Below are 8,459 nucleotides of genomic sequence, written 5' to 3'. Positions count from 1 at the left end.
TGCAAATTATACCCCTGATAAAGGACTTGTGTCTAGAATACATACAGAAATCTATATCTTCACTAAAAAGAAAACAAATCACCCAATTTTTAAAGAGCCAAAAGATTTAAACAAACATTTCACCAAAGAAGATATACACAGAGCACATGAAAAATGCTCATCATGAATCATTAGGGGACTAATAATTAAAACATAATGAGATATCACAACACACCTATTACAATGACTAAAAGTCCAAGTGTTGGCCAAGAGGTGGAGGTACTGGACCTCTCACACCAGCTAGTGGTCATGTAAAACAGCATAACCATTTTGGAAAATAGTTTGGCAGCCTCTTAAAAAGTTAAGAAATTACCCATTTGTTCCAGTCGTTCCACTTCTAGGTATTTACTCAAGAGAAATGAAAACGTATGTCCACACAAATATTCACAGCATATGTATCTGTAATAGCCCCAAACTGAAAACCACCCAAATGGCCATTAACAGGTGAATGGATAAACACATTGTGGTAAATCCATATAATGTAATACTACAAAGTGATAAAAATAAACTATTGGGCTTCCCTGGTGGCGCAGTGGTTAAGAATCCGCCTGCCAATGTAGGGGACACGGGTTCGAGCCCTGGTCCAGGAAGATCCCACATGCCGTGGAGCAACTAAGTCCATGCACCACAACTACTGAGCCTGCGCTCTAGAGCCCGAGAGCCACAACTACTGAAGCCCACGCACCTAGAGCCCGTGCTCCACAACAAGAGAAGCCACCGCAATGAGAAGCCCGCACACCGCAACGAAGAGTAGCCTCAGCTCGCCGCAACCAGAGAAAAGCCCACCCACGGCAACGAAGACCAAACGCAGCCAGAAACAATAAATAAATAAAATAATAAAATAAATAATTTTTTTTTAAAAAATGATAAAAATAAACTATTAACACACACAAAAACATGGATGGATCTCAAAATAATAATGCTGATGGAAAGTAGCCAGACCAAAAAAGTGTAGACTCTATTATTCCATTTATATAAAATTCTAGGGGAAAAAAATGAATCTATAGTGACTGAAAGCTGACTAGTGGTTGCCTAGGGATAGAGAGGCAGGATTTATGGGAGGCACAGAAGGACAGTAGGATGTATTACAAAGGACCAGGAGGAAACTTTGCGGGTGATGGACATGTTCATTATCTTGATTCAGATGATGGTGTCACAGTGTATACATATGTCGAGACTCTTTAAATATGTACAGTTCGTTATACATCAATTATATCCCCATAAAGCTGTTAAAATTTTTCATTGGGGGAAATACTACAATTATAGTGCTTTGGGAAAATAATAATTAGGATACTGTATGTCCAACTTTAAAGCCAGAGTTATAATTTTTGATAGGAATTACATTAAATCTATTTACCAGTTTGGGGAAAATTAGCTTACTTACTATGTTGATTCTTCCAATTCGTGAATAAAGTATGTTTTTCCATTTATTCAGATCCTCTTCAATTTCTGTTTTCCTTGTTTTACAGTTTCCAGCATACAAGTCCTGTACATGTTTTGTTAGATTTACACCTAAATTCTTTTTCTTTCTTTTTGTTTTTAAGTAATTGTAAATTGTATTGTACTTCTTGTTTTTGTTTTTGTTTTTTTTTTTTGGCTGCATTGGGCCTTTGTTGCTGCACGCAGGCTTTCTCTAGTTGCAGCGAGCGTGGGCTGCTCTTCATTGCGATGCGCAGGCTTCTCACTGCGGTGGCTTCTCTTGTTGTGGAGCACGGGCTCTAGGCACACGGGCTTCAGTAGTTGTGGCTCTCGGGCTCTAGAGCATAGGCTCAGTTGTTGTGGTGCACGACCTGAGTTGCTCCACGGCGTGTGGGATCTTCCCAGACCAGGGATCAAACCTGTGTCCCCTGCATTGGCAGACAGATTTTTAACCACTGCGCCACCAGGGAAGTCCCTGTATTTCTAATTTTGGTGTCCACATGTTCACTGCTAGCATACAGCCTAAAGAAATACAACTGATTTTTGTATGTTTATGTTATACCCTGAAACCCTACTGAACTCACTTCATAGTTCTGAGTTTGGGGGGAAATTCTTTGGGATTTTCTACATCAACAATCATGTACCTCAGAAAACAACCACTTAAGGTGAATCGAAATTAATTAAAATGAAGTCCAAAATTACACAGTAAATTGTGGGGAAAAAGTCTGATTGGGATTTTATCATAAAAATCAAGCCAGAACTACTGAAATAAATTTATTTTCTCTTATACTTCACAAGATTTACGTTACAACTGCATCTCTGTTAATTCTTAGAACAAAGAATGAATCAATGTTGGAGTTGGGAGGAAAGGAACATCCTTCTCACAATCTTGTATGATGTGGCACCCTTTATGTTTAACTTTTGCAATGCAATCATAAAGAATGTCCTTTTTTGCAAAAACTGTATGATGTCTTCATTGATATTTTAAGGGTCTTCCTAATCCTTTGATCCTAAACTCACTCCCTTGAAGCACTTATTGGATCATCATTGTCCATGTTCAGAGTTTTATAATTATTAACTAGTTCAGTGTTGCTGCATCACCCTGGCCAGTGGCTTTGCAAAATTCAAGCAGGTTTCTAATACCACTTTCATCAACTTCATTAAATTCTGAAAATTTTGCAGTATTTGCCATTTTATTTTGCAGTCATGTTGCACTGACTATTGCATATTTACAACACCTGATAATCAGTATGCTCATGTACTAGGGAATAACAAAACTGACTCCATATCAGATCTGTTTCTTTTACTTTAACCTTTGTACTTTGTTTTTGCTACAACTTAATGTTGCCTATAGCCTGAAATATACAGGATAGCCAATTCTCAAGGCTCTGGCCTTTACAGGTGTAACACTTTTCCATTCATAGAGAGATAAAAAGTTGCAAAACAGAGAATAACGTTTGTCTTGTTGGAGGTTTACAGGAACACCATGACCTGACCTAAGTGGACAGCTACAAGAACAAAGGATTCCGACACCAAGTTTGCAACAGCTAACAACACACCCTCCCCTTTTAGTATAAAAAAAGCCTGAATTCTACCTCAGGGAAGATGGTTCTAGCCCATCTTACCTGAGGACCCTAGCCCACCATCTTCTCGGTCTGCTGGCTTTCCGAATAAAGTCACTATTCCTTGCCCCAACCACTCGTCTCTCGATTTGTTGACCTGTTGTGCGGCAAGCAATATGAGCTTGGGCTCTGTAACGATCATTAGAGAATACTTATTGTTTTCTTACGCCACATCACTACTGTGGAGACTCTAATAACAGGCATTGTACTACTGCAAACCTTAAAACAGTCATACCCTTTGCCCAGAAAGTCTATTCTATAAATATCGTCAAGATATGCATAAACATATGCACACATATGTTTACAGGAATATTTAAAAGAAAAAAACAAAAATTAGCGCACCCTAAGCGCCCCAAAATAGAAAACTGAGTACAGTCATATGATGGAACGATATGTAACTATTAAAAATCATGATGTAGAAGAAGAGTTAATATCATGGTAAAATTTCCCATAATCTGTTAAGTTGCAAAGGCAGAATACAAAACCATGCTTACAGGCTGATACCCTAATTGTGTATTTGTTTAAAGCACGTGTTTAAAAAAAAAAAAACAAACCTGTGTGTGTATTTACAAACATAAAAAAAAGTGTAAAAGGACTTAACCCAAATTCCGGTAGAGATTACTTCTATGCTAAAATCTTAGGAGTGATTTAAATTTTCCCTTCAGTATGTTTGATTATGTTTTTCAATCTTTCTACAATGTGTACCTCACTTTGGGAATTTTTTCAAAGGCTCGTATTTTTTAAATACAATAAATAAAAGGAACGTGCTTCTTAAGAGGACTTCATACCCAATTCTCATCAAAGACATGGGTATAACTGACAAGAGAAAGGTGAAGAGGAGAGGGTCATTTGATGGACGAGACCATTAGCACAACTACTAAAAGCTGTTGCCTTTCAGCCAAGTTTTCCATAAGCATTACCATTCCAGGGCTAACACAGCAGCTGTCGGTGAGCAAACTTAAATTCTGCCTCCTGGCTGTGACAGAGGTTTGGGCACATGTTACATTGACACCAGTGTCCCCAGGCACCTTCACTGCGGACTTAGTCGGTCCCATTTTCCTAAGTGGGAAGCTGAAGAATCAGCTGTGGGCAGATGCAAAGAACCTTACTTCCTTAAGGATGGAATTTACCAGCCTGATTCCTCCATCCTGGCTCCAAGCACCACCAAGATGCTGCTTCCGGAGCCCACGAGAGAAAAAGAAAGCCTCTTCGCTGATGAAGGAGAAAAACATTCCCCTTGGGGAACACACCCAAAACAGGGCTTTTCTTATATTATAGTAGCCTGACCTTCCCAAGAGGGCGGGCTATTTTCTCAGCTCCTCACAGAAACAACGGCTTATGGCTCTCTCTCGGGGAAACTGAGGTACAACACAGGGGGAGCCCTCAAATTATGAAAAATGTTGTTAAGAGGATGGATGGGAAAGGTGGTATCTTTGGAGCAACAGAATCATATTTTTTTCCGGTATATTCTGAAAAATAATTCTATTGATACCCACAGTTTTTAGTACCCAAAAATGGATTTGGCCCTATATATTACATAAGTACATGTATATGCAATGTAATAAAACGCCTACAAACGTACTGAAAAACTTCAAATGGAATTTGGCGACTTGAGACTTTTCAGAAATTTCCTTGCGGCCCAGTCACGTCAAGAGCCGGGGGTTCGAATTCCCTCGCCACTTCCGGCTTCACACCCTCCCACCACACGCACAGTTAAGCTCTGGAATCGCGGAGCTGACGAGAAACGCCTGCCTCTCTCACAAACTCCAAACGTACACTCACCGGCCAGGGCTCCTCACCGTCTCCAGGCTCGTCCCAACCCTGGTGGAATCACTTCCAGCCTTTCTTTCCCCGGTGGCGCACTCCTCCCATGATGCCCTGGGGCGCACCCCTCCCATGATGCCCCGGGGCACACCCCTCCCATGATGCCCCGGGGCGCACCCCTCCCATGATGCCCCGGGGCGCACCCCTCCCATGATGCCCCGGGGCCCACCGGAAGCAACTCCTCACCTCTCTGGGAAATTGAAACCGCCTTTCTTCTCGGTAGTTACCGGCTGTTTCCTTGGAAGTCCATGGCTGCTGATTTTTTCACGTGTTTTCAATACTGTGATCCACCCACCCTCCCCGAACTAGATGGTAAGCTGTTGGAGAGAACCAACTTCTAATCCCCAATGCCTGGAACGGTGTCTTTATAAGCCATTTGCTAAATGAAGAGCAGCTAAACGTTTTGTTTGACAGAGTGAAGCAAAGCTGAGTAGAAAAACAGCAGATAACAGAGCCAACGCTCAGCAGAGAATATGGAAGAATAGCGTTACCTTTATAATAACAGCTGGCATTTAAAACCCTAAATCCTTACCTTAGTTTGCAAGGCTCTAAGCCTCTGGCCCCTAGCCGCTTCTGCCACTTCATTCCTTGCTACTGTATCCCTGGCTCCTTTCATCCCTGCCCTACTGGCCTTTATTCTGTTCCTGTGCAGGCAAGTTCCCCTCCCAGAGCCTTTGCATTTGTTTCCTCTGCCTGGAATACTGTGCCCCGTTGATATTCTCCTGGCTTGCTCTTCCTCTAAGTGCTCAAATATCATCTCTTTAGAGAAACTTATCCTGATTGATCCATTTCAAACCCACACAGCCACTGTTTCCTTATCCTAATTTTCCTTTCCTTCAGAGAATTTATCACTAATTGACATTTGATATCTGTTTGTTTGTTGTCTGTCCCCACATACACACACACTAGAATAGAGTTTCCATGAGGGGAGAGACTTTGCCTGTTCTGTTCCCTAGTGCTTAAAATCTTCCCAGCATGTAGTAAGCCCTCAATGAATGTTTGATGAATAAACAATTGAATACGTGCATGCTCCCTGTTACCGGCTCTGTGCATTACAGCTTCAAAATTAGCAATTCCACATGTGAATTTCATCACCATCCTGGTTTTGTGAGAGATCTCAAGCTGGTTCCATCTAGCCCCATCTTGGTCAAGTTTGAGGATTTTGCCATCGTACCCCCAACCACCTTTTGGGTAGGGTGATAAATTTATCTGGGTTTGCCCAGGATTGTCCTGATTTTAAAACTGAAGTCTCAGGAATCTCTTCAATTCCAAGCAAATTAGGAAGGTTGGTCACCCTGCTTTGAGGTATCTAGGCTCCATCTTCCTCGTCTTGTTTTATTGTTGTGAGTGTGTGGAATGAGGGGGTGGGGGGTGGGGGGTGGCAGTGACTTAAGAGTGTTCTGGGCCATCTGGAGAGGAAATTGGCTATATGTAGTGGGTAGAATGGGAGGGCTGGATGGCCAGTAGTGAGGCTGTGGTCAGCTGATGGGCCTTACCAAACAGCAACAAAAAAGAGATGAAAGAACAACATAGAAGATGCTGTCCTGGCTTCCAGAGCCCTCTGGCACAGGCAATGGTTGGTACATTCTCTAGAGAAAGTTCCTGGCTTCTAAGTCTCAGGCTCTGCTGTTGACATGGCCTCACCCACTCCATGTCACTTTCAAAAAGTAGCCTATCATGCATTTATTAACTCAGTTGTCACAAGAACCCCATGAGTTAGGTATTGTTATTATCCCCATTTTACAGATGAAGAAACTGAGGCTCAGAAAAGTAGAATAAGTTGCACAAATTCAAATAGTTTAAATAGTGAAGTCAGGATTTGAACCTCAGTATTCTGACTCTCAAAGTCCACTCTTAGTCACTACATTATCATGCAGCTCTTACCAATGTAAATATGCATTTGGGCTATGCCTAGCCAAGGGCATAAAATCTTTCTTCTTTTTTTAAGGCTATGTTGTTTCATACCCCAACAGTTGAAATTAAAAGTAATTGATCACGCGTTTCTTAGTTCTAATGAGGCTTTAAGCACTGAAGAAACCAACAAAAAAAATACAACTACTAGACAAAAAAGGGCAAATGACATGGACCCTAAGTCTCACAGGCATCAGTCAAGATTATGAGGCCAGAGAAGAAAGTCTCCAGTTTACTGGACAGACCTAACTGGTAGAATTTCTTCTCTGAACACAATGTTCCCAGGCCATGCACACACTCTCTCCATGATATTTTCAGAGAAGGATGCCTCGTTTGCGTGTAATTCTGAGAAGCATGTATAATTCTGAGAGCGTTAGTGTCTTAACAGGATCTTGCAAAGCCAGAAACAGCTGTCTTGTAGTGAAAACACAAACTGGACTTGGATTCAAACCAGACTTGTTCTAGCTCCCATTCTGCCACTTACTAGCTGTATGACTAGTCACTTAATCTTGCCAAGCCTCAGTTTTCCAACCTGTAAAACTGATAAATCTATGTCCTCACTGATTGAAGGAAAATCAGTTTAAATATTTCTCTGGATAATCCTCCATTAACTTTTTGCTTTGCAAAATTGTAGTGTAGAAATGCCAGCAGTATGGAAGTTTATGTATTGCACTTGAAAGAGTTCTGAACTAGCGCTCTTGGATCTGAGAGTAGAATGGGAAGGGGGTCTGTCTAATTAATTAGCATTAATTAGGTAACCTGTCCAGAACCTCAGTTTCTGATTCTGTAACATCAGGGTTAGATTAGGTAATATTCAAGGTTCCCCTCTAGTTCTGGATCTAATATTCTCACTCAATATTTTTAATTAGGCGATTCAATATAAATTTGTATCATTCACTAATATACCTGTCCTGTGACTTTTGCCCAGAAATTTCTGTTTCTGGCTGGGGAACTTCTTGCTGCTTTTGGAAATTTCATCTGTTACATAGCTCTTAGATAGTTGTAACGGGTAAGGGATGATCCTCCTATCAGCACAATTAACTGCCCTTTCTTCTCAAGTAGCCCTCTGCGGAATGAACTTGATTACACTTGTTTCCTGGGCCTCTCTATTTGGCCCTGCTGCTGCTTTCTCCATCCAAATCTGCATTTCCTCTGAATGCGCCTTATATAGTGATTGGTGGAGAGATTTGCTCCCGGGGAAATCAGGAAAACGTTTTCCTCCTCCTTAACACCTGCTCACTCCTTAATCCTTGGCTTCAAAGCTTCCACCCCCACCATCCTGCTGACATTAATGTCAGGATCACCTCTCTGACTGACCCAATGCCCTTTTCATGGTTCTCCTTTTCTCCATCTTCCCTGTAGAGCTTTTTACTATATCCTCTCTCTTGAAAATACCACCCTCTCGAAAATACCACCTCCCTTGACTTCTTCTGACACTAATAATGAAGTTCCCATCACTTTAGAGTTGACAAAATGATTTTGTAACAAGACTGGAGAAAACCCTCATTGACAGAACTCCTCTCAGGGTTGGGAGAGATGGAATGATGGTGTGGGGTGTGAGCTGGGGACTACAGGGCATAGTGGTGGGATAAAGATGAAGCTCCCAAGGGGAATATGTGAGTAAAAATAGGTGATCACCAAACT

This window comes from Balaenoptera borealis (genome assembly GCF_965194805.1).
Source record: "Balaenoptera borealis genome assembly, contig: HAP1_SCAFFOLD_350, whole genome shotgun sequence".
NCBI lineage: Eukaryota > Metazoa > Chordata > Mammalia > Artiodactyla > Balaenopteridae > Balaenoptera > Balaenoptera borealis.
Note: the sequence above shows the minus strand (reverse complement) of the source record.